We start from the raw sequence: 26,585 nt of genomic DNA on the forward strand, positions 1-26,585 counted from the left end.
GCCTTTAGAGCAGGGTCACCATAGATCCCCCTTTAGAAAAAGGGTCCCCATAGTAATCGTGATGCATCGCGGAATCGAATCGTATCGAATCGCGACCCTAATAATCGTAATCGCATCGAATCGTGAGGTAAGTGAAGATGCGCAGCCCTAGTGGGAGGAAACCGGAGTACCCAGAGGAAATCCACGCAGGCACAGGGAGAACATGCAAACTCCAGGCAGGGAGTGTCGTGGTTGGGATTCGAACCAGCGACCCTCTTGCTGCTAGGTGAAAGTGCTAACCACTACACCACTGTGCCGCCCGTAAATGCCCAAAATAAATATAAAATCACCATTCAATCTTTATTATACCGGGACTACGAAAATATGGCAACTTCTGTTTTTTCCTATTTGAGACCAAAGGAAAATGGCCGACGTACCTTTCCTGTATAGCGGACTACAAAGAAATGGCCACCACTTCACACACCCATTCTGCTTTATAAAAAAGGACATACTTTTTTTAGCCTATCGACATCCCCTGATGAAGTCATGTGGACATGATGTCACGCGTCGGGACCATGCGATAGGCATACCAGAAATGTTTTGCGGATGATGTACTCTATACTACCATGTGAAATGTGAGTGTTTCAGCTGTATTTAATTCCAATAAAATTGTCTAAGTTTTACACTATTGGGAGCTTTTCTATTCTATATCTATTACCCTACGAAGGATAGATGGGGAGAGCCCGACAGACCATCTTATAAGGGGATGGGTATCCCGTCTCACAGTCTACCATCAGCTGGGTCCACAACAGGACTTCCTCGGAAAGCAGTGAGAAGAATTTAAAGTGAAAGTTATCTATTTACGCTGTAACCGTACAGCTATAAGGTGAGAGGTCAGTACATAGGAGGTGTCACCTTTAGGATCTGTCAGGCACCAGTCACATTCTTCTTTGGGTGAAGGGATTTACATGCATCTATTGGATGTGCATTGGACGGTTTCTATTCTTTCACGTTTTTCATACGGACTCACTTTGATGTTTAATACATTCAGCCACTTTTTTTACTTGAGTTTGTATAGGTTTATTTTCATTTGTTTCAGCTTTATCTCCGTATCTTTGTATATCAACTGTTTATATTGTGCATTTGTAGTATCCACTTACACGTATCTATTTTTAGCACATGGACTTCAGCATTTGTTATTTGTACTCTTTAACCACTTTAGCCCTGGAAGGTTTTACCCCTTTAATGACCAGGCCATATTTTTGCGATTCGGCACTGCGTTACTTTTAACTATTTCACGGACGTGCGAAGCTGTACCCAAATAAAATTGATGTCATTTTTTCCCCACAAAACAGAGCTTTCTTTTGGTGGTATTTGATCACCTCTGCTTTTTTTTTTTTTACATTTTGCGCTATAAACAAAAAAAAGGGGGACAATTTTGAAAAAAAAAAATATATATTTTTTTACTCTCTGCTATAAAACATTACCAATAAATAAAAATGTAATCAAATTTTTTTCATCAGTTTAGGCCAATTTGTATTCTGCTACATATTTCTGGTAAAAAAAAAATCCCAAAAAAAGCGTATATTAATTGGTTTGCGCAAAAGTTATAGCGTTTACAAACTACAGGATAGATTTTTGGACTTTTTTTTTTTTTTTTATTAGGAATGGCGGCGATCTGCGATTTTTAGTGGGACTGTGATATTGCGGCAGACAGATCGGACCCCTAAATAATATGCACTGTTACTGTATAAATGACAATGGCAGGGAAGGGGTTAAATGTAAGCCTAAATGTGCTTGCTAACTGTGGGGGGGATGGAGGGATCTGTGAAAAGGCACAGAGATCGGTGATTCAGCTCAGCTGAACACACACAATCTCAGTGTGCCTGTGTGACAGAAGAGCCGCCTGCTTTGTTTACATAGGCAGGGGGCTCTCCTGTCAGTTTCCCCGAAGAGTGCGGGAGGCTGGCGGCGATCGAGCACGCTCCTCCCATTGATCTGGCTCTTGATGTGTATAATCGCAGCGGGAGCGGGGCTCCGGCGGCGCGTGCGAGACCTGGGGACCTGGTGCCAGAGACGGCCAGAGACTGGGCACCTGGTGCCAGAGACGGCCAGAGACTGGGCACCTGGTGCCAGAGACGGCCAGAGACTGGGCACCTGGTGCCAGAGACGGCCAGAGACTGGGGACCTGGTGCCAGAGACGGCCAGAGACTGGGGACCTGGTGCCAGAGACGGCCAGAGATTGGGGACCTGGTGCCAGAGACGGCCAGAGACTGGGGACCTGGTGCCAGAGACGGCCAGAGACTGGGGACCTGGTGCCAGAGACGGCCAGAGACTGGGGACCTGGTGCCAGAGACGGCCAGAGACTGGGTGGGGACCGGCTTCAGAAGACTTTTAGAGAACAAATATGCTATAGCAGTTGTTGGAGACTGGGGACATGCTTTAGGAGGCAGTCATGCATTAGAGATATGTGACAATATCAAACACCACAACAATTAATTGCATCCCAAAATACAAGTGATTATTCCTGCACCATCCATCAAACAGGAACAAAATACACTCTCCAAGAAACCGATCAGACATGAGATCCTTCTAGATCTGGAGATCCGTATTTAGGAGGAAGTTTTTGGCAGTTCCTCCAGGAGGGTAAATTTAGGACGCAGTCTCTTCTCCCGGCTCACAGAGATTACTCCGAATCTATTTATAGAAATCTCGGAGAAGAGGGATAGCCAAGCGATAAGGCTGCATACTGGCATTTACAACCCGAAATTGTGACATCTTTCCAGAACATAGCTGGCCGATATCAGCATGTGACCACAGGCCGGGGACCATCCTGAGACTCAAGACCTGGACAATGACAACCCTTCGCGGCTGGAAGAAGCCAGCCTTCTAGAGACAAAAAAAAAAAATGAAATTGTGTGTGTGTGTGTGTGTGTGTGTGTGTGTGTGTGTGTGTGAGATGGCCTGAGACCCTGGGACGCGGCCCCGAGAGATGGCCCCCCGAGACCCTGGGACGCGGCCCCGAGAGATGGCCCCCCGAGACCCTGGGATGCGGCCCCGAGAGATGGCCCCCCGCGGCACAAGAGATGGCCCGAGACCCAAGGACGCGGCACAAGAGATGGCCCGAGACCCAAGGACGCGGCACAAGAGATGGCCCGAGACCCAAGGACCCGGCACAAGAGATGGCCCGAGACCAAGGACGCGGCACGAGAGATGGCCCGAGACCAAGGACGCGGCACGAGAGATGGCCCGAGACCAAGGACGCGGCACGAGAGATGGCCCGAGACCAAGGACGCGGCACGAGAGATGGCCCGAGACCAAGGACGCGGCACGAGAGATGGCCCGAGACCAAGGACGCGGCACGAGAGATGGCCCGAGACCAAGGACGCGGCACGAGAGATGGCCCGAGACCATGGACGCGGTACGACCATGGAATTTGTTAGAAAGGAACTTCAGCCCTCTCTCTTTAGGTCTGGCCCCGCCCTCCAAATGCACTAATTTGTTCTGGATGAAGGAGCACAGGGGACATCTTTGGAAAGCAGCATTGTCAGTCTGGGGGGGGGGGGGTGGTGGGAGTGTTAGATGGACTAGCAGATTTAGATACACCAATAAATTGAAGCCAAACTCCAGCTCACACTTTATCAGTTACAGCAAACAGTTTTTTCCTTTTGGGATAAAGGTTTTACAAAAAAAAAAAAAAGCTGATCATTGTAAGCAACCCAGTGTTAAATGGCTTGTCTCATCTCTAACTGATACACAGATTTACCGGCTGGATCACAAGGTGAAAATAGAAGAGTCTACAAAAAAGAAAACGAATGCAGCCATATGCTGCAATATAATAAAATGCTTGCTTTTGGGTTTAATACTACTGTACTTTAAATGTTCCAATCAAGGGTCGATCAAGACTCCTAGTGACAGCCAATGACGTCAGGTAATAAAGAGGGCCACTCGCAGCATGCACCACTCCTGTCAATACATTCATTAATAACCTGCCTCTTCCCATTCTGGGAGTTGTAGTTCTCTAGGTACACTGGCTGCCCACCCTCCCCCGCACCATCAGACTCACTGGAGAGGAACCCATCCATCCTTCCCTGTGAGCTGCGGAGAGACGCCGGCGACCTCCACATCAGACAGGATGACCTCTGTCGGCTGCTCGCCGTCTGATCGGTGCTGACCTGCATCTGGATCGCGTTTAATCTCATCGCAGCTGATGGCTCTTATGTGATAATATCACAGTCACTGTACACTGGGGAATACACACCACTGATAACATATATATCATATATAAAAATAAACACACACCTCAAAAAAAAATGAAAAGGAACACTTTGAGATCTGATGCGTTTTAAATTAGGAAAAATATCATACTGGATATCTATACTGGTATGGACTGGGTGATGTGTTAGGATCTATACTGGTATGGACTGGGTAATGTGTTGGGATCTATACTGGTATGGACTGGGTAATGTGTTGGGATCTATACTGGTATGGACTGGGTAATGTGTTGGGATCTATACTGGTATGGACTGGGTAATGTGTTGGGATCTATACTGGTATGGACTGGGTAATGTGTTGGGATCTATACTGGTATGGACTGGGTAATGTGTTGGGATCTATACTGGTATGGACTGGGTAATGTGTTGGGATCTATACTGGTATGGTCTGGGTAATGTGTTAGGATCTATACTGATATGGTCTGGGTAATGTGTTAGGATCTATACTGGTATGGACTGGGTAATGTGTTAGGATCTATACTGATATGGACTGGGTAATGTGTTAGGATCTATACTGGTATGGACTGGGTAATGTGTTAGGATCTATAATGGTATGGACTGGGTAATGTGTTAGGAAGGAAAGGATGCCACATCGTTTGATGGAAATTAAAATTATGATCCTACAGAGGGCTAATATTCAAAAACACCCCAAAAATCAAAAGTGAAAAAAATTATACAGCAGGCTAGTTCTGAGTTGCTGCAAAGGAATTTCAGCAAAATGAATGGTCCTCAGTAGTTTATGGCCCCCACGTGCTTGTATGCATGCCTGACAACGTCGGGGCATTCTCCGAATGAGAAGACAGATGGTGTCCTGGGATATTTCCTCCCAGATCTGGACAAGGGCATCACTGAGCTCCTGAAGAGACTGAGGGGCAACCTGGGAGCGTCGGATGGACCAAAACATAATGTCCCAGAGGTGTTCTATTGGATTTATGTCAGGCGAACGTGGGGGCCATTCAATGGTATTAAGTCCTTCATCCTCCAGGAACTGGCTGCATACTCTCACCACATGGGGCCGGGCATTGTCGTGTACCAGGAGGAACCCAGGACTCCCTGCACCAGCAGAGGGTCTGACAATGGGTCCAAGGATTTCATCCCGATGATGGCAGTCAGGGTGCTATTGTCTAGCCTGTAGAGCTCTGTGCGTCCCTCCATGGATTTGCCTCCCCAGACCATCACTGACCCACCACCCAACCGCTCATGCTGAACGATGTTACAGGCAGCATAACGTTCTCCACGGCTTCTCCAGACCATTTCCCGTCTGTCACATGTGCTCAGGGTGAACCTGCTCCCATCTGTGAAAAGCACAGGGCGCCAGTGGTGGACCTGCCAATTCTGGTGTTCAATGGCAAATGCCAATCAAGCTCCACGATGCCAGGCAGTGAGCACAGCGCCCACTAGAGGACGTCGGGCCCTCAGGCCACCCTCATGAAGTCTGTTTCTGATTGTTTGGTCAGAGACATTCACACCAGTGTCCTGCTGGAGGTGATTTTGTAGGGCTCTGGCAGAGCTCATCCTTTTCCTCCTTGCACAAAGGAGCAGATACCGGTCCTACTGATGGGTTAAGGACCTTCTATGGCCGTGTCCAGCTCTCCCAGAGTAACTGCCTGTCTCCTGGAATCTCCTCCATGCTCTTGAGACTGTGCTGGGAGACACAGCAAACCTTCTGGCAATGACACGTATTAATGTGCCATCCTGGAGGAGTTGGACTGCCTGTGCAACCTCTATAGGGTCCAGGTATCTCCTCATCCTACCAGTAGTGACACTGACCCTAGCCAAATGCAAAACTAATGACAAACAGTCAGAAAATATGAGGTTGTCTCATTGTTGCCAATCTAGTGCACCTGTTAATTTCATTAACACCAAAGCAGCTAAAACTGATAACCAACACCCTCCACTACTTAAAGAGGAAGTAAACCCTCCTCAGACATTTTACCTATAGGTGATCCTATGATAAGGCTTACCTGTAGGTAGTGTAAATATCTCCTAAACATGCACCGTTTAGGAGATATTTACCTTACATGCAGCCAGTGACGTCACGGGCGCATGCGCTCTGAAGGAACGGCCGCTCGTTGCGTTCCTTCAGAGCTCCGTGACCGTCGGTTCCCGCGCGCAGGAGTGACGTCACCGCGGCTCCGGCCAATCAGATGGCCGGATGCCGCGATCCCGGAAGACGAGCGACTGGACATGTCGCCCGTCATACTGGTAAGCGGACAGCATGGCGGGGGCTCGTTCTAAGGTAAGTATTTTATAATGAGCTAGCATGCGATGCATACTAGCTCATTATGTGTTTCTCTTGCAGGTTGCAAAAAGAAAAAAAAATTTTGTGGTTTACAACCTCTTTAACTGACCAGATCAATATCCCAGGAGTTTAAATTGACTATACTCACACAATATATACATATATATATATATATATATATATATATATATATATATATAAAAAATCTTTACGTTGCCAGGGGCATCACAGGACTGGCGCCCCGTTGCCAGGGGCATCGCAGGAATGGCGCCCCGTTGCCAGGGGGTATCAATGGCGCCCCGTTGCCAGGGGGTATCAATGGCGCCCCGTTGCCAGGGGGTAAATGCAGGGTAGGAGAGCAGCCGTCAATGTGTACAGCGAGGCCTCATTCTCTGTGACCTCTGTGTAATAGCAGGCCGGGGTATGTACACATTTATTAGACGGTGGTGAGAACACACAGGGAGCGCAGCACATGGAGGATCTAATAATAGGCCGCTGATAAAACAGTCGCCCTTCACCACCACAGTCCGCCCATCACCCACCGTCCACACACAGGACCAGAGATTCCCCGGACACAATAGGAAGGAATACACAGAACGAATATTTTATATCATCGATCCCAGCCGGGAGATGAATGAAATGAGCCCGCTGGTCTCCGGACACAGTACAATGTATAACCAGGAGATCATTACACAGACAGACCACACTTTCCTGTCTGTTACTTGGGCAGGAAACGTTCAGCTTCTGGGAGACCCAAAACATCTTTCAGCAACTATGGGAGACCAGGAAGCATCCGGTGCTACGACCCTCACCATGTACAGAGAGTGCATATGCTGCAGAACAAATCTGTACCATCTGACCCATGGCCACACCTACCAACTGTACACCGACCCCCTAATCTGTACCTCCAGAACCATGAGCATCCCTACCAACTGTACACCAACCCCCCCAATCTGTACCTTCAGAACCATGAGCATCCCTACCAACTGTACACCGACCCCCCAATCTGTACCTCCAGAACCATGAGCATCCCTACCAACTGTACACCAACCTCCCAATCTGTACCTCCAGAACCATGACCATCCCTACCAACTGTTCACCCCCCCACCCCAATCTGTACTTCCAGAACCATGACCATCCCTACCAACTGTACACCGACCCCCCAATCTGTAACTCCAGAACCATAACCATCCCTACCAACTGTACACCGACCCCCCAATCTGTAACTCCAGAACCATAACCATCCCTACCAACTGTACACCGACCCCCCAATCTGTAACTCCAGAACCATAACCATCCCTACCAACTGTACACCAACCCCCCAATCTGTACCTCCAGAACCATGACCATCCCTACCAACTGTACACCAACCCCCCAATCTGTACCTCCAGAACCATGACCATCCCTACCAACTGTACACCAACCCCCCAATCTGTACCTCCAGAACCATGACCATCCCTACCAACTGTACACCGACCCCCCAATCTGTAACTCCAGAACCATAACCATCCCTACCAACTGTACACCGACCCCCCAATCTGTACCTCCAGAACCATGACCATCCCTACCAACTGTACACCAACCCCCCCAATCTGTACCTCCAGAACCATGAGCATCCCTACCAACTGTACACCGACCCCCCAATCTGTAACTCCAGAACCATAACCATCCCTACCAACTGTACACCGACCCCCCAATCTGTAACTCCAGAAAAATAACCATCCCTACACCGACCCCCCAATCTGTACCTCCAGAACCATGACCATCCCTACCAACTGTACACCAACCCCCCCAATCTGTACCTCCAGAACCATGAGCATCCCTACCAACTGTACACCGACCCCCCAATCTGTAACTCCAGAACCATAACCATCCCTACCAACTGTACACCGACCCCCCAATCTGTAACTCCAGAACCATGACTATCCCTACCAACTGTACACCGACCCCCCAATCTGTAACTCCAGAACCATGACTATCCCTACCAACTGTACACCAACCCCCCAATCTGTACCTCCAGAACCATGACCATCCCTACCAACTGTACACCGACCCCCCAATCTGTAACTCCAGAACCATGACCATCCCTACCAACTGTACACCAACCCCCCAATCTGTAACTCCAGAACCATGACCATCCCTACCAACTGTACACCGACCCCCCAATCTGTAACTCCAGAACCATGACTATCCCTACCAACTGTACACCAACCCCCTAATCTGTACCTCCAAAACCATGACCATCCCTACCAACTGTACACCAACCCCCCAATCTGTACCTCCAGAAACCTGACCATCCCTATCAACTGTACACTGACACTGCCCCCCCCCCCCTCCCCAGTTCTGTACCTCCAGAAACTTGACCATCCCTACCAAACCCCCAATCTGTACCTCCAGAACCGTGACCATCCCTACCAACTGTACACTGAACCCTTCCCCCCCAATCTGTATCTCCAGAAACCTGACCATCCCTACCAACTGTACACCAACCCCCCAATCTGTACCTCCAGAAACTTGACCATCCCTACCAACCCCCCCCCCCCCCCCAATCTGTACCTCCAGAACCTTGGTCATCCCAACGAACTGTACACTGACCCCCCTAATCTGTACCTCCAGAATCTTAACCCTCCCTATCAACTGTACACCAACCCCCCCAATCTGTACCTCCTAAACCTTGACCATCCCTACCAACTTTACACCGATCCCCCAATCTGTACCTACTGAACCATGACCATCACTACCAACTGTACATCGACACCCCCCCCCCCCATCTGTACCTCCAGACCCATGGCCACTCCTACCAACTGCACACCAATCCCCCCAATCTGTACCTCCAGAACCTTGATCATTCCTATCAACTACACTGACCCCCCAATCTGTACCTCCAGACCCATGAGCATTCCTACCAACTGTACACCAACCCCCCAATCCGTACCATCTGACCAGTGACCACTTGAACCAGCTGTACACAGACCTCCCCCCCAATCTGTACCTCTAGACCCATGAGCACCCCTGCCAACTGTAACCCGACTGCCGCAAACTGTATCTCCTTACCCATGAGCACCCCTACCAACTGTATGCCAACCCCCCCTTCCACCCCCAATTTGTACCTCACAACCCATGACCACCCCTTTCAACTGTACACTAACCCCCCCCCCCCCCCCCAAAACTGTACCTCCAGAAGCATGAGCACCCCTACCAACTATACATCAAGCCCAAACCTGAACCAGCTGTACACCAACCTCCCAATCTGTACCATCTGACCAGTGACCATCAAAATCAGATGTACACTGAACCCCCCATTTATACCATCTGACCAGGGACCATCCGAACCAGCTTTACATCGACCCTCTAATCTGCACCATCTGACCAGTGACCACCTAAACCAGTTGTATAACAACCCTGTCGCCCTATCTGCCCCACCTTATCATGACCAACTGTGCATTTATCCCCTCGATCTGTGCCACCAGACCCGCAACTACCCACATCAACTGCATGCCACCCCTAACCCGCACTGCCAAAACACTAACCACCTTAACCAGCTGTACATGGAACCCCAATTCTACATCACCTGACCCGTGATTACCCAAAGTGCATACCACCCACAACCTGCCATGCCAGACCTGTGACCACCCAAAACAGCTACACACCAAACCCATCACTACATGCGCTCAAACCGCTCAACCTGCACCGCCATTTTTATTATTTCCCACAACAAACCCCGGATTAATCACCCAACAGCTGACAAGCATCTCTAACTCCCTGACTGATGAACCCCCCGGGATTTTAGCCATATAGCTTGATACCATAGGGGTGCCATAGCTGGTGTGTTTCAGTACAGTCACATTCGAATAGAACTTATAACCGCCATGTTGATCCTCTGGTTTCTATCTCTTCGGACTCACTGACCTGGAACTAGCATGCAGAAAGTGAAGGTGTACTTGCTCTTTTTCAGAGGCTCAGAAAAGATTGAAGCCAGAGGATAGGCATGATATAGCCAGGCAGCCAGCCTTTTCATAAAGGTCAGTAGTGGTTGCCCAGTTGACTACTAAAAAGGACAAAATGAATCACGCTGGCACAGATACAAGGAGACGGCGGCAGAGAAAGCAGCCCAGAGGAAAATGGTGTGATGGCGCACAACAGCAAACCCCTCCAAGAGGAAGGAGGTTTAACCCTGTGCTGACCGCACTGCAGGAGACTATTGTACGCATTGCTGACAGAGCGCCTTATCAGCAGAACAGCTGGGAATGTTTTCTTTGCCCTGTGGTCACATGACTGAACTTCTCACCACAGCGAACGCAAAAGAGAATAGAACAATATTTACATGACGCAGACTGCGTGTGACCAGCAGCCGGGTGGCAAAGGCAGCCGTGCTACGAGGAAGGCAGTATGCACAATGCATACATACGGCTCTGGGAACCTGCAGACCTCAATCTGCTGAGGAACTACAAATCCCAGAACAGCATTCAGGGAGCAGTTCTGCTACAGCAGGGGGGAGCCGTGACCCACCTTGGTCCTCTTCTAAAATTTCATATAGATGATAGAACCAGGCCAGTAATGTATTATGAGTATAGGACTCAAAACCGACAGTACCAAATTACAAGCCACCAATTACATGAATACTTATAGGAAACGAATCTCAGCATGGAAGGGCACCAGAAGAGGAAAAGGTGTACTGGAGTGGATGGAACAGAGCAGGGACTAGGGGTACAATAAAGGGACAGAAAGGGATTGGGGGTACAATAATGGGACAAAAGGAAGACTGGGGGTACAATAAAGAGACAGAAAGGGATTGGGGTACAATAGTGGGACAGAGGGAAAACTGGGGGTACGAAAAAGAGAAAGGGATTGTGGCACAATAGTGTGACAGAGAAAACTTGGGGTACAATAGAGAAAGAAATGGATTGGAGTATAACAGTGGGACAAAAGGAAGACTGGGGGTACAAAAAAAAACGGTCAGAAAGGGACTGGAGCACAATATTGGGACAAAGAAAACTGGGGGTACAATAAAGAGTCAGAAAGGCATTTGGGGTACAATAGTGGGACAAAAGGTAGACTGGGGGTACAATAAAGAGACAGAAAGGGATTGGGGTACAATAGTGGGAAAGAAGGAAACCTGGGGGGTACAATAAAGAGACAGAAAGGGATTGGGGGTACAATAGTGGGACAGAGAGAAGACTAGAGCCACAATAGTGGGATGAGGTTGATTGGGGTATTACATAGGACAGAGAGGGAAATGGAATACAACAGAGGGACAGAGGTGTAACTTGGGTACACTACAAGAATAAAAAGAAGACTGAGGGTACAACATTAGGATGAGGAAATTTGGGGTACAATATAGGGACAGAAGACGACTGGGGTACAACAGAGGAACCAAAGAGTGACACAGGTCCAAGAGAGGGACAGAAAACAGATTGGAGGTACAATAGTGGGATGAAGACTGGGGTACAATAGATAGCTAGAGAGGGGAACTGGGTACAATAGTAGGGTAGAGGGAAACTTGGATGTATATATTAGTGGGTTAAGGATGTTTGGGGCACCAACAAAAATGCAACGGGGGGGGGGGACTGTGATGCAATAGCAGGAAGTGGGGGAGATGTTGGGGTACAATAATGGAACAAGGGGGAGGGGAAATGGGGTAAAAAATTGTGTGTTCAAGGGAATAAGAAAGAAACCGATTGGGGTAAAATACTAGTATGAGGTTGACAGGAGTCCAAAAAAAAAAGAAGAAAAAAAAAAAAAGGGGGGGACACAGGGAGATTTGGGGTACAATTATGGGACAGAGGTAAGACTGGAGGTACAATAGTGGGATGAAGAATGTTGGGGTACAATAGTAGGGCAGACTGAAGGGTACAAATAGCAGAATGAGGATGTTTGAGGTACAACGAAAAAGGAACAGAGGAAGATAGGAGGCCAAACAGAGGACAAATGGGGTACTGGGATACAATAGCAGGAATACGGAGAGATGTTGGGGTACACTAGTGGAAGGGGGGCTTTGGTAGAATACTGTGTGGGCGGGAATAATAAAAAGAACAGACTGGGGTACAATAGTAGGAGGGTGAAAAGAGTACAAAAATTTTGTACAATTTTGTAAAATATTTTATTCTATCTTTTCATGTGACATAGGGCTGAACGATATTCGATGTAACATCGAATATCGTGGCGTGGGCGATAGTCACATCGCCGGATCAGCCGATATTGGGGACTCACAGTGAAGGAAGGTAGAAGAATACAGCCCGACCGTCTCACATGTTAAGTCCATCCTGCAACTTTCCTGACTGAGCGGTGAGCAGCGCGCTGTGAGCAGCGGCACAGGGAACCAATCAGGCGTGCCTGCACACCTGATTGGTTCGCTGTGCCGCTACTCACGACGTGATTGGTTCGCTGTGCCTCGCTCACCGCTCGGTCAGGAGAGCTGCAGGACGGACTTAATATGCGGGAAGGATGTCTGGCTGTATTCTTCTACCACCACTGTGAGTCCCGATTTCTCTGCCTATGCCTAAGTTCCACAGCACAGTCACACACTGTCATGATCATCTTATTAACCTGCAGTTCCCTGGAGTGTCCACCCAGTTCCCTACATTACCATTAACCCTGGCCTGCCCTGTATGGTGCAACTGCAATGACATTTAGAAGACGGCTGCTGCTGCACTACTTTCCAAATCCTGCTACAGTAATGTTATATTCTCCGTGTTGTGAGAGACACAGGATTCTGGTCTGGAACAACGGTTTAGCCTTGCTAAAGAAGCTGAGGGTAAAGGTGATGGAGTAGCCAAGCATGTCTCCAGACCTAAACCCTACTGAGCATCTTTAAACGGAAGGTGGTGGAGCGCAAGGTCTCCCAACATCCACCAGCTCCGTGATATCATGGAGGAGTGGAAGAGGACTGTGAATCTCTGGTGAACTCCATGCCCAAGAGGGTTAAGGCAGTGCTGGAAAATAATGGTGGCCACACAAAATATTGACACTTTGGGCCCAATTTGGACATTGTCACTTAGGGGTGTACTCACTTTTGTTGCCGGTGGTTTAGACATTAAAGCGGAGTTCCACCCATTTTTAATAGGTTGGAATACATAGCTGTATGTAATCCCCTTTAAAACGGCTTTTACCAATGGAAACTTTTTTTTTTTTTTTTGCTAGTAAATACCTTAATTTCAGCTTTATTCCTCCTCTCCTCACTTCCGGGTCCGATCGGCGATGACGTCATTCGGCGATTCGCAGTGTCTGCTGGGATGTATTCTATTCCAGAAATCTCGCAGTAGCTGAGCTGTAGTGAGCCGTGCCTGCCCCGCCTCCTCTCATTGGTTGTATTGTATGAATGTATTAAGGCTGTTCTCTGCCCCGCCTCCGCCCCACCTCCTCTCATTGGTTGTATTGTATGAATGTATTAAGGCTGTTCTCTGCCCCGCCTCCTCTCATTGGTTGTATTGTATGAATGTATTAAGGCTGTTCTCTGCCCCACCTCCGCCCCGCCTCCTCTCATTGGTTGTATTGTATGAATGTATTAAGGCTGTTCTCTGCCCCGCCTCCTCTCATTGGTTGTATTGTATGAATGTATTAAGGCTGTTCTCTGCCCCGCCTCCGCCCCCTCTCATTGGTTGTATTGTATGAATGTATTAAGGCCGTTCTCTGCCCCGCCTCTGCCCCGCCTCCTCTGCCCGTCTCCTCTCATTGAGTTGTATTCATACAATACAACTCAAAGAGAGGAGGCGGGGCAGAGAACGGCCTTAATACATTCATACAATACAACCAATGAGAGGAGGCGGGGCGAAGGCGGGGCAGGCACGGCTCACTACAGCTCAGCTACTGCGAGATTTCTGGAATAGAATACATCCCAGCAGACACTGCGAATCGCCGAATGACGTCATCGCCGATCGGACCCGGAAGTGAGGTGAGGAGGAATAAAGCCGAAATTAAGGTATTTACTAGCAAAAAAAAAAAAAAAAGTTTCCATTGGTAAAAGCCATTTTAAAGGGGATTACATAGATCTAAAGTTCCAAAAATGGGAGGAACTTCACATTAATGGCTGTGTGTTGAGTTTTTTTGAGGGGACAGCAAATTTACACTGTTATACAAGCTGTACACTCACTACTTTACATTGTAGCAAAGTGTCATTTCTTCAGTGTTGTCACATGAAAATATAGAATAAAATAGCTACAAAAATAAGTAGGGGTGTACTCACTTTTGTGAGATACTGTACATCACAGTGTACCTTCTGCCAGAGGTGAACACATCAGTCGGATACAGATGGAAAAAGGAAGCCGAGTTCGCTCTGAATTATTCAGTGTCCTGGTGCCGGTTACAGGTAGAGGGAGCCGCCTCGTCTAACATTCACCGGGATCTGTGCCAATTACCGAGACAGTTCACCATGAGAACTGTCGTACCATCAAGACAGGTCACAATGTCCCTGTGTGTGCTATGAAAATGAGAGCCGGGTATTACGGTGATCAGTCACAGGAAGGGGAGAACTTGAGAACCTGTCTATCATAAAACAGGAAGTCCGCTGTGTGTAAGAAAAAAACATGTCCTCTGAAGATCACGCTCTCTTTCTCTAACATCCACATAAATGGTGCGACCCAAGGCTTCCCAGCAGAACATTGTCCAGAGCATCACACTGCCTCCGCCGGCTTGTTTTCTTCCCATACAGCGTCCTGGTGCCATAGAAGAAAAAAGTGGTTCATCAGACCCAGCCACCTTCTTCCATCGTTCCTTGGTCCAGTTCTGATGTTCATGTGCCCATTGTAGAAGCGTTTGGCTGTGGACACGGGTCAGCATGGGTACCCTGACTGCTTTGCGGCTACACAGCCCCATACACAACAAACTGCGATTTTCTGTGTGTTCGGACCTCTTTCTATCAGAACCAACATTACATTTTCAGCAATCTGAGCTCCAGTAGCTCTCTACCCTCCGTCAGTGAGCCCTCCCGCACCAGCCTCCGTCAGTGAGCCCTCCCGCACCAGCCTCCGTCAGTGAGCCCTCCCGCACCAGCCTCCGTCAGTGAGCCCTCCCGCACCAGCCTCCGTCAGGGAGCCCTCCCGCACCAGCCTCCGTCAGGGAGCCCTCCCGCACCAGCCTCCGTCAGGGAGCCCTCCCGCACCAGCCTCCGTCAGGGAGCCCTCCCGCACCAGCCTCCGTCAGTGAGCCCTCCCGCACCAGCCTCCGTCAGTGAGCCCTCCCGCACCAGCCTCCGTCAGTGAGCCCTCCCGCACCAGCCTCCGTCAGTGAGCCCTCCCGCACCAGCCTCCGTCAGTGAGCCCTCCCGCACCAGCCTCCGTCAGTGAGCCCTCCCGCACCAGCCTCCGTCAGTGAGCCATCCGGCGTCAGCAGGGGTTTTCCATAGAGATAAGCGATAGCTAGATGGGCACCGCTCATCTCTATGCCCCTGGAGGACCAGAGCAATGTCAACGTCTCTTCTGATTCTCAGGCTGCGTAAACATGATTTTTTTTTTTTTTTGCTTTGAAGAGCAGAGGAGATTTTAGACCCCAGATTTCTCCATAAAGAGGACCTGTGTACATTCCTTGTCAAAGTTATAAAAGTGATCAAAAAAAAAAAAAAAAAAAAAAAGGGACAGCGTAACCATTATATATATTTTTTTAATTAGAAAAAAAAAATGTTTACATTTATTTTAAGAACCCCTGCGTGTAGTAGCGACCGCATAACTAGGTCACACACACGGTGTTTGCACAATTTATGTGAGGTATCGCCGCGAACGTCTGACCGAGAGCAATAATTATATTGCTAAACCTCTTCTATAACTCTAAACAGGTAACCTGTAGACACCTTCTGGCCGGTGTTTCTCGGGCTTACCGTTCTTACCGACAAGCCTGGGAAACAATCTGACGGTTTGCGCGGCTGGCCCTAGAGATTACCAGAGACCAGATCATCTCTGATCACCTCTATGATCTAGGACAGGGATTCCCAAACCATGGCCCTCCAGTTGTTCAGGAACAATTCCCATCATGCCTAGTCATGTATGTGAATGTCAGAGTTTTACAATGCCTCATGGGATGTGTAGGACCGTAGTTTGGGAACCCATGATCTAGGATAGTGATGGTGAACCTTGGCACCCCAGATGTTTGGGAACTACATTTCCCATGATGCTCATGCACTCTGCAGTGTAGTTGCTCATCATGTGAAATGTAGTCCCAAAACATCTGGGGTGCCAAGGTTCACCATCACTGATCTAGGAGGATCGGAGTGATATCATGACGTCACTTCCGGTCTAGGATGGAAGTTAATTTTATTTTTTGATCTTTTTCTTTAAAAAAAGGTGGGAGGAGAGATTTGGGGTCTTATACAGCCCAGATCTCTCCATAAAGAGGACCGGTCATCCTTACTTGTATTACAATGGATGTTTATATTCCTTGTAAAAAAAGGAGAAAAAAAAAATTAATAAATAAAATAAATAAACAAACAACTTTCCCGACCACCCGCCACCTATTTACTGCGGCAGGGTGGCTCTCCTGCGCAAACCGACGTTGGTCGCGCTCGGTGGCGAGCGCGCACCCCCGCCCCCACTCGGCAGCGGGGACTCCGATGCACGGGTCAGGCGGCTCCGATTGCCACCTGACACCCGCAATCGTTCCAAGCTGAGAGAGAAGAACGGTCAGCTGTTGTAAACACAGCCGACCGTCCTTCTCACTGAAATAATCTTAGAGCTCCTGTGATTCTTCTATATATATATATATATATATATCTATATATATCTCTCTCTCTCTCTCTCTCTCTCTCTCTCTATCTCATATATATATATATATATATATATATATATATATATATATATATATATATATATATATATCTCTATATCTCTATATCTCTATATATATATATATATATATATATATATATCTCTCTCTATATCTCTATATATATATATATATATATATATATATATATATATATATATATATATATATATATATATATATCTCTCTCTCTATCTATATATATCTATATATATCTATATATATATATATATCTATATATATCTATATATATATATATATATATATATATATATATATATATATATATATATATATATATATATATATATATCTATATATATATATATATATATATATATATCTATCACAGGTCTCTATGGTCATTTCTCTATGGTCATTTCACAAGCCACGCCCCCCCCACAGTTAGAATCACTCCCCTAGGCTCACACTTAACCCATTGATCACCCATATGGTTAACCCCTTCCCTGCCAGTGTCATCATTACAGTAACAGTGCATATTTTTAGCACTGATTACTGTAGTAATTATTATTATACAGGATTTATATAGTGCCGACAGTTTGCGCAGCGCTTTACAATATGAGGGAAGACAATACAGTTACAATACAATTCAATACAGGAGGATTTAGAGGGCCCTGCTCCTTAGAGCTAACAATCTAGAAGGGATGGGGGGGCATGTCACTGGTACCCCCAAAAGTGTCAAAAATGTCAGGGGTCCGATCTGTCCTCCGCAATGTCGCAGTCCCGCTAAAAAAATATATATATATAAATAAATGGCAGATCGCAGCCATTACTAGTAATAAAAAATGTAAAAATAAAAAACAATAAAAATGATAAATCTTTCCCGTAGTTAGTAGACGTGATAACTTTTGTGCAAACCAATCAAAATACGCTTATTTTGCTATTTTTTTTTTTTCCAAAAATATGTAGCAGAAAACAAATCGGCCTAAAATGTTAAAAATTTTTAGATTTTTGATTTTTTTTTTTTTTTTGGGAATGTTATATAGCAGAATGTGAAAAATATTTTTCTTCTTTTACAGAATTGTTGCTCTTTTTTGGTTTATAGCGCAAAAAAAAAAAAATAATAAAATTGCACAGGTGATTAAATACCACCAAAAGAAAGCTCTATTTGTGGGAGAAAAAAAAAAAAAGACGTCAATTTTATTTGGGTACAGCGTCGCACAACCACGCAATTGTCCGTTAAAGTAATGCAGTGCCGAATCACAAAATATGGCCTGGTCATTAAGGGGGAAAATCCTTCCAGTCTTAAAGTGGTTAAAAAAAAAAAAAAAAAATCTAAAAAAAACACCCCCCGACCGCGCAATTGTCCGTTAAAATTTTTGGTGTTAAAGTGATTAAAAACAAAAAAATTAAAGCACCCCCATCCCTCCATGCTCCCGTGCACAAGCGAAAGCGAACAAGTTGCGCACGTGTTAGTAAATGACTTCGCACCCCGCATGTGAGGGATCGCCACAAATTTCAGAGCAAGAAAAATAATTCTAGCACTCCACCTCCTCTGTAGATCTAAAGAGGTAACCTGAATTTCTTTTTTTAAATGTCGCCTATGGAGATTTTTAAGTATTGTTTGGTACCATTTCACGAGTGCGTGCAATTTTAAAGTGTGACATGTTAGGTATCTATTTATTCAGTGTAACATCTTTTATATTGTACAAAAAAAAGGGTTATATATTGTGTTTTTTTTGCATTAAAATTCATTAAAAAGGTGCATTTATTTATTTATTTATTTTCAAATAGGATTTTGAAAAATCATAAAACCCTACATTTTATTCTCCAGGGTCCCTGCTTACATCATGTTTGGGGGTTCTGAGTAATTTTAATGACCTTCCTGGTACAGTGGGTTTGGGGACTCAGAAGATACAGCAATTCAGCCCAGCATAACCCATCCCCCCATACATAAACCGATCCATTACAGGTCCTGGATGGGGGCGGGGACATGCCACCACAAACCCGACAGTGAGGGATGTTGCTGATTTGGGGATCTCTGTAGGATGATATAAAATCATTACAGTCTACAAAGCCGCCGGACTCTGTCCTGTGACCCCATCTACACAATCCTCCCGGGATGAGAAAGTCCCGGATTATCTGGGACTCTCCCGCACAATCCGGGTCAGAGTGAGTCCAGAAGACGAGGGAACGGCGAGAGATTCACCGACTACAGAGATCAGCACACCACGAGGGGGCGCCACTGACCGAGAGGAACCCCACTGAACCCTGATACTAGAAGACCGACTGCAGCATACACACTGCCCCCCCCCCCCCCAATACACTGACCGCTCACAGCATACACACTGCCCCCCCATACACTGACCGCTCACAGCATACACACTGCCCCCCCCCCAATACACTGACCGCTCACAGCATACACACTGCCCCCCCATACACTGACCGCTCACAGCATACACACTGCCCCCCCATACACTGACCGCTCACAGCATACACCCTACCCCCCCCATACACTGACCGCTCACAGCATACACCCTACCCCCCCCATACACTGACCGCTCACAGCATACACACTGCCCCCCCCCACATACACTGACCACTCACAGCATACACACTGCCCCCCCCATACACTGACCACTCACAGCATACACACTGCCCCCCCCAATACACTGACCACTCACAGCATACACACTGCCCCCCCCCCCAATACACTGACCGCTCACAGCATACACACTACCCCCCCATACACTGACCGCTCACAGCATACACACTGCCCCCCCCCACATACACTGACCACTCACAGCATACACACTGCCCCCCCCATACACTGACCACTCACAGCATACACACTGCCCCCCCCAATACACTGACCACTCACAGCATACACACTGCCCCCCCCCAATACACTGACCGCTCACAGCATACACACTACCCCCCCATACACTGACCGCTCACAGCATACACACTGCCCCCCCCAATACACTGACCACTCACAGCATACACACTACCCCCCCCCCCCCATACACTGACCGCTCACAGCATACACACTACCCCCCCATACACTGACCGCTCACAGCATACACACTACCCCCCCCCCATACACTGACCGCTCACAGCATACACACTACCCCCCCCCCCATACACTGACCGCTCACAGCATACACACTGCCCCCCCCCCCACATACACTGACCGCTCACAGCATACACACTGCCCCCCCCACATACACTGACCGCTCACAGCATACACACTGCCCCCCCACCCCAATACACTGACCGCTCACAGCATACACACTACCCCCCCCATACACTGACCGCTCACAGCATACACACTGCCCCCCCACATACACTGACCGCTCACAGCATACACACTGCCCCCCCCCCAATACACTGACCGTTAACAGCATACACACTCCCCCCCCCCCCAATACACTGACCGTTCACAGCATACACACTCCCCCCCCCCCCATACACTGACCGCTCACAGCATACACACTGCTCCCCCCCCCATACACTGACCGCTCACAGCATACACACTGCTCCCCCACCCCCATACACTGACCACTCACAGCATACACACTGCCCCCCCCCATACACTGACCGCTCACAGCATACACACTGCCCCCCCCCACACATACACTGACCGCTCACAGCATACACACTGCCCCCCCCCCCATACACTGACCGCTCACAGCATACACACTGCCCCCCCCCCAATACACTGACCACTCACAGCATACACGCTGCCCACCCCCCCCTAAACTGACCGCTCACAGCATACACACTGCCCCCCCCACATACACTGACCGCTCACAGCGTACACACTACCCCCCCCCCCCCCATACACTGACCGCTCACAGCATACACACTGCTCCCCCCCCCCATACACTGACCGCTCACAGCATACACACTGCCCCCCCCCATACACTGACCGCTCACAGCATACACACTGCCCCCCCCCACACATACACTGACCGCTCACAGCATACACACTGCCCCCCCCCCATACACTGACCGCTCACAGCATACACACTGCCCCCCCCCCCAATACACTGACCGGTCACAGCATACACACCCCCCCCCCCCCATACACTGACCGCTCACAGCATACACACCCCCCCCCATACACTGACCGCTCACAGCATACACACTGCCCCCCCCCCCCTCCATACACTGACCGCTCACAGCATACACACTGCCCCCCCCATACACTGACCGCTCACAGCATACACACTGCCCCCCCCATACACTGACCGCTCACAGCATACACACTGCCCCCCCCCAATACACTGACCACTCACAGCATACACACTGCCCACTCACAGCATACACACTGCCCCCCCCATACACTGACCGCTCACAGCATTATACACACCAACTCTTCCACCCCCCCACAAGAGGAGGAAAACCAACAGAGAATTCAAATAACATTCTTCCCTGGACAACTTCCCTCTCACACTCCACCCACCATCCCCAGATCATTCTCTTCCTACATAGAATGTCCCCAACCCCCTTCCATCCTTCACATGACTCAGTCCCCTCCCACGACCCCTCCTCCGCGTGTCTCTGTCCCCTCCCACGACCCCTCCTCCACGTGGCTCTGTCCCCTCCCACGACCCCTCCTCCACGTGGCTCTGTCCCCTCCCACGACCCCTCCTCCGCGTGTCTCTCCCCTCCCACGACCCCTCCTCCGCGTGTCTCTGTCCCCTCCCACGACCACTCCTCCGCGTGTCTCTGTCCCCTCCCACGACCACTCCTCCGCGTGTCTCTGTCCCCTCCCACGACCACTCCTCCGCGTGTCTCTCCCCTCCCACGACCCCTCCTCCGCGTGTCTCTCCCCTCCCACGACCCCTCCTCCGCGTGTCTCTGTCCCCTCCCACGACCCCTCCTCCGCGTGTCTCTGTCCCCTCCCACGACCACTCCTCCGCGTGTCTCTCCCCTCCCACGACCCCTCCTCCGCGTGTCTCTCCCCTCCCACGACCCCTCCTCCGCGTGTCTCTGTCCCCTCCCACGACCCCTCCTCCGCGTGTCTCTGTCCCCTCCCACGACCCCTCCTCCGCGTGTCTCTGTCCCCTCCCACGACCCCTCCTCCGCGTGTCTCTGTCCCCTCCCACGACCCCTCCTCCGCGTGTCTCTGTCCCCTCCCACGACCCCTCCTCCGCGTGTCTCTGTCCCCTCCCACGACCCCTCCTCCGCGTGTCTCTGTCCCCTCCCACGACCCCTCCTCCGCGTGTCTCTGTCCCCTCCCACGACCCCTCCTCCGCGTGTCTCTGTCCCCTCCCACGACCCCTCCTCCGCGTGTCTCTGTCCCCTCCCACGACCCCTCCTCCGCGTGTCTCTGTCCCCTCCCACGACCCCTCCTCCGCGTGTCTCTGTCCCCTCCCACGACCCCTCCTCCGCGTGTCTCTTCCCTCCCACGACCCCTCCTCCGCGTGTCTCTTCCCTCCCACGACCCCTCCTCCGCGTGTCTCTGTCCCCTCCCACGACCCCTCCTCCGCGTGTGTCTCTGTCCCCTCCCACGACCCCTCCTCCGCGTGTCTCTGTCCCCTCCCACGACCCCTCCTCCGCGTGTCTCTTCCCTCCCACGACCCCTCCTCCGCGTGTCTCTTCCCTCCCACGACCCCTCCTCCGCGTGTCTCTCCCCTCCCACGACCCCTCCTTCGCGTGTCTCTCCCCTCCCACGACCCCTCCTCCGCGTGTCTCTGTCCCCTCCCACGACCCCTCCTCCGCGTGTCTCTGTCCCCTCCCACGACCCCTCCTCCGCGTGTCTCTGTCCCCTCCCACGACCCCTCCTCCGCGTGTCTCTGTCCCCTCCCACGACCCCTCCTCCGCGTGTCTCTGTCCCCTCCCACGACCCCTCCTCCGCGTGTGTCTCTGTCCCCTTCCACGACCCCTCCTCCGCGTGTCTCTGTCCCCTCCCACGACCCCTCCTCCGCGTGTCTCTGTCCCCTCCCACGACCCCTCCTCCGCGTGTCTCTGTCCCCTTCCACGACCCCTCCTCCGCGTGTCTCTGTCCCCTCCCACGACCCCTCCTCCGCGTGTCTCTGTCCCCTCCCACGACCCCTCCTCCGCGTGTCTCTGTCCCCTCCCACGACCCCTCCTCCGCGTGTCTCTGTCCCCTCCCACGACCCCTCCTCTGCGTGTCTCTCCCCTCCCACGACCCCTCCTCCGCGTGTCTCTGTCCCCTCCCACGACCCCTCCTCCGCGTGTCTCTGTCCCCTCCCACGACCCCTCCTCCGCGTGTCTCTGTCCCCTCCCACGACCCCTCCTCCGCGTGTCTCTGTCCCCTCCCACGACCCCTCCTCCACGTGTCTCTGTCCCCTCCCACGACCCCTCCTCCGCGTGTCTCTGTCCCCTCCCACGACCCCTCCTCCACGTGTCTCTGTCCCCTCCCACGACCCCTCCTCCGCGTGTCTCTGTCCCCTCCCACGACCCCTCCTCCACGTGTCTCTGTCCCCTCCACCTCCGATGACCCCTCCTTCACGGGTCTGTCCCCTCTGACAACCCCGCCTCCACATCTATCCCCTCCCCCACTGACCACCCCTCCTCTAAATGTCTCTGTTCCCTCCCCCGATGACCCCCCACCCCATGTGTCTCTGTCCCCTCCCCGACGTGTCTGTCCCCTCCTCTGACGACCCCCCCCCACCCCATGTGTCTCAGTCCCCGCCCTCTCCAATGACCCTTCCTCCATTTATATCAGTCCCCTCCCCCTCCTGCATGTGCCTCAGTCTCCACCCCCTTCTAGTGACCTCTCCCACATGTGTCTAGATCCCTGCACCCCCCCATGACCCCTCCTCAATGTGCATCAGTCCCCTCCCCCAAATATGACCCCTCCTCCATGTATCTTAGTCTCCTCCCCCTACAATGACCCCTCCTCCATGTGCATCAGTCCCCTCCCCCACTCTCAGTGACAAGCAGTCAGTATGGCGGCCCTCCTCTCACCTCAGTCCGCCTCCCCGGCGCGGCTCCCAGCTGGGAATAGGGAGGGCGGTTGCCCGCGGGTGTCTCCTCCGGACCCGGCTCCTCTCACCCGCTCCGGCCCGCTTCACATCAACAACAAGATGGCCGCCAGCCGGGCATAAGGCGGCGCCAGCTCTCGCTGTCATGGCAACGCGCAAAGCTTTTACCAATGAGTAGCCGATCTAGGAACCCGCCCCCTCTTCTATTCAACGGCTGTCCTGTCCATCACCTCTCCGAACCCCGCCCCCTGCCGCTGCTGTCATTCGCTGCGACCTGCCGCTTCCCGATTGGCTGAGCGCAGAAACCGTGGGATGTCCGCTAATCCCGAGAACGTCAGAGCGCCGCTCACTGCCTCCACCTGGCGGCCGCAACGAGAACTGATCATCCTATTATTATTATTATTATTATACATTTGTATAGCTCTGACATATACCGCAGTGCTGTACAGAGATCACTGAGCCAGTCACACCAGTCTCTGTACCAGAGGAGCTTACACTCTAATGCCCCCTCCCCCACACACCATTATTATACATTTATATAGTTCTGACATACAGTATTTCACAAAAGTAAGTACACCCCTCACATTTTTGTAAACATTTTATTCTATCTTTTCATGTGACAACACTGAAGAAATGACACTTTGCTACAATGTAAAGTAGTGAGTGTACAGCTTGTATAACAGTGTAAATTTGCTGTCCCCTCAAAATAACTCAACACACAGCCATTAATGTCTAAACCGCTGGCAACAAAAGTGAGTACACCCCTAAGTGACAATGTCCAAACTGGGCCCAATTAGCCATTTTCCCTCCCTGGTGTCATGTGACTCATTAGTGTTACAAGGTCTCAGGTGTGAATGGGGAGCAGGTGTGTTAACCACTTTACCACCGGAGGATTTTGCTGTCTTACGTCCAGGCCACTTTTTGCGATTCGGCGCTGTGCAACTTTAACGGACAATTGCGCAGTCGTGCGACGCCGTACCCAAACGAAATTTACGTCCTTTTTCCCCACAAACAGAGCTTTCTTTTGGTGGTATTTGATCACCTGTGCGATTTTTACTTTTTGCGCTATAAACAAAAAAAGCGAAAATTTTGAAAAAATAACAATATATTTCACATTTTTTTATATGAAATTCCCCCCAAAAAATGTAAAAATCAAAATTTTTTAAAATTTTTGGCCAATTTGTTTTCTGCTACATATGTTTGGTAAAAAAAAATCACAATAAGCATATTTTGATTGGTTTGCGCAAACGTTATTGCGTTTACTAACTAAGGGAAAGATTTTTGTCATTTTTGGTGTTTTTTTTTTTAACGAGTGATGGCGGCGATTTGCAATTTTTTTTGCGGGACTGCGACATTGCGGCGGACAGATCGGACCCTTGACTGACATTTTTGACACATTTGGGGTTACCAGTGACATTACTACAGTAATCAGTGCTATACATATGCACTGTTACTGTATACAGTGCTGTATTTTGGCCTAGGCCAACAAGGCCCAGGCCTAGGGCGGCACTTTGCAGGGGGGCAGCAAAAAAGCCACCCCCTCTACCTGAGAATCTATTGGCCACTGGTTGCTAGAGCTGCCTCTCTCACCCTTCCTCTCTCATTTACCCCCTCTCTATCACCCCTCCTCTCTCTCACCACCCTCTCTCTCTCTCACCCCTCTCTCTCTCTCACCCACCCTCTCTCACCCCCCTCTGACCCCCCTCTCTCTCTCATCCCCCCTCTCTCTCTCATCCCCCTCTCTCAACCCACTCTCTCTCTCACCCCCTCTGTCTCTCATCACCCCTCGCTCTCTCATCCCCCCTCTCTCTATCATCCCCCCCGTCTCTCATCCCCTCTCTTTCTCTCTCACTCTTTGATCCCCCCCTCTCTCTCTCACCCCCCTCTCTTTCATCCCCTCCTCTCTCTCCCCCTCTCTCTCTCATCCCCCCCTCTCTCTCCTTCTCCCTCACCCAGCCCCCTCTTTCTCTCCCTCACCCTTCTCTCTCTCCCACCCCCTCTCCCCCCCTCCTCTCGTGAGATCTCAGGGGTTCATGGGACCTGTAGTCCTTCAATCTTGGAGGGAGTCACATCCGTTAAAAAAGGAGTGGGGCAAATTTACATGGGGGGGGGCAGGGCGCCCAATTTTAGTCTTGCCTAGGGCAGCACAAAACCAAAATACACCACTGACTGTATAATTACACTGGCAGGGAAGGGGTTAACTTTTTTTGAGAGGGAGGGGTTATGTGTGTCCCTAGGGGCGTGATTCTAACTGTAATTGGCTGTGGCTTGAGCTGTAAGAAAAGTGATCAACGGTCCTACATAGTAGAACCGTATGATCACTGTTTCTACACAGGGGAGAATGACAGGCGGCTTGTTTACATTAGCCGCCTGCCTTTCTCCCTCTCCACCCGATGATCGCCGAGTGACCGGTGGACATCG

At 50.1% G+C, this 26,585-nt stretch overlaps 1 protein-coding gene across 1 annotated transcript in view; it reads right to left on the reverse strand.

Annotated features, from left to right (window-relative positions):
• The window catches only part of IP6K1 (inositol hexakisphosphate kinase 1), a 40,418-nt gene extending 16,132 nt beyond the window's left edge, over window positions 1–24,286 (reverse strand). Inside the window, exon 1 of the mRNA XM_082265757.1 lies at window positions 24,148–24,286. The gene's annotated coding sequence lies outside the window, so the exon portion shown is untranslated. The remainder of the gene's footprint in view (window positions 1–24,147) is intronic.
• Between the last annotated feature and the right edge of the window lie 2,299 nt (window positions 24,287–26,585).

This window comes from Pelophylax lessonae (assembly GCF_965119305.1).
Source record: "Pelophylax lessonae genome assembly, chromosome: 8".
NCBI lineage: Eukaryota > Metazoa > Chordata > Amphibia > Anura > Ranidae > Pelophylax > Pelophylax lessonae.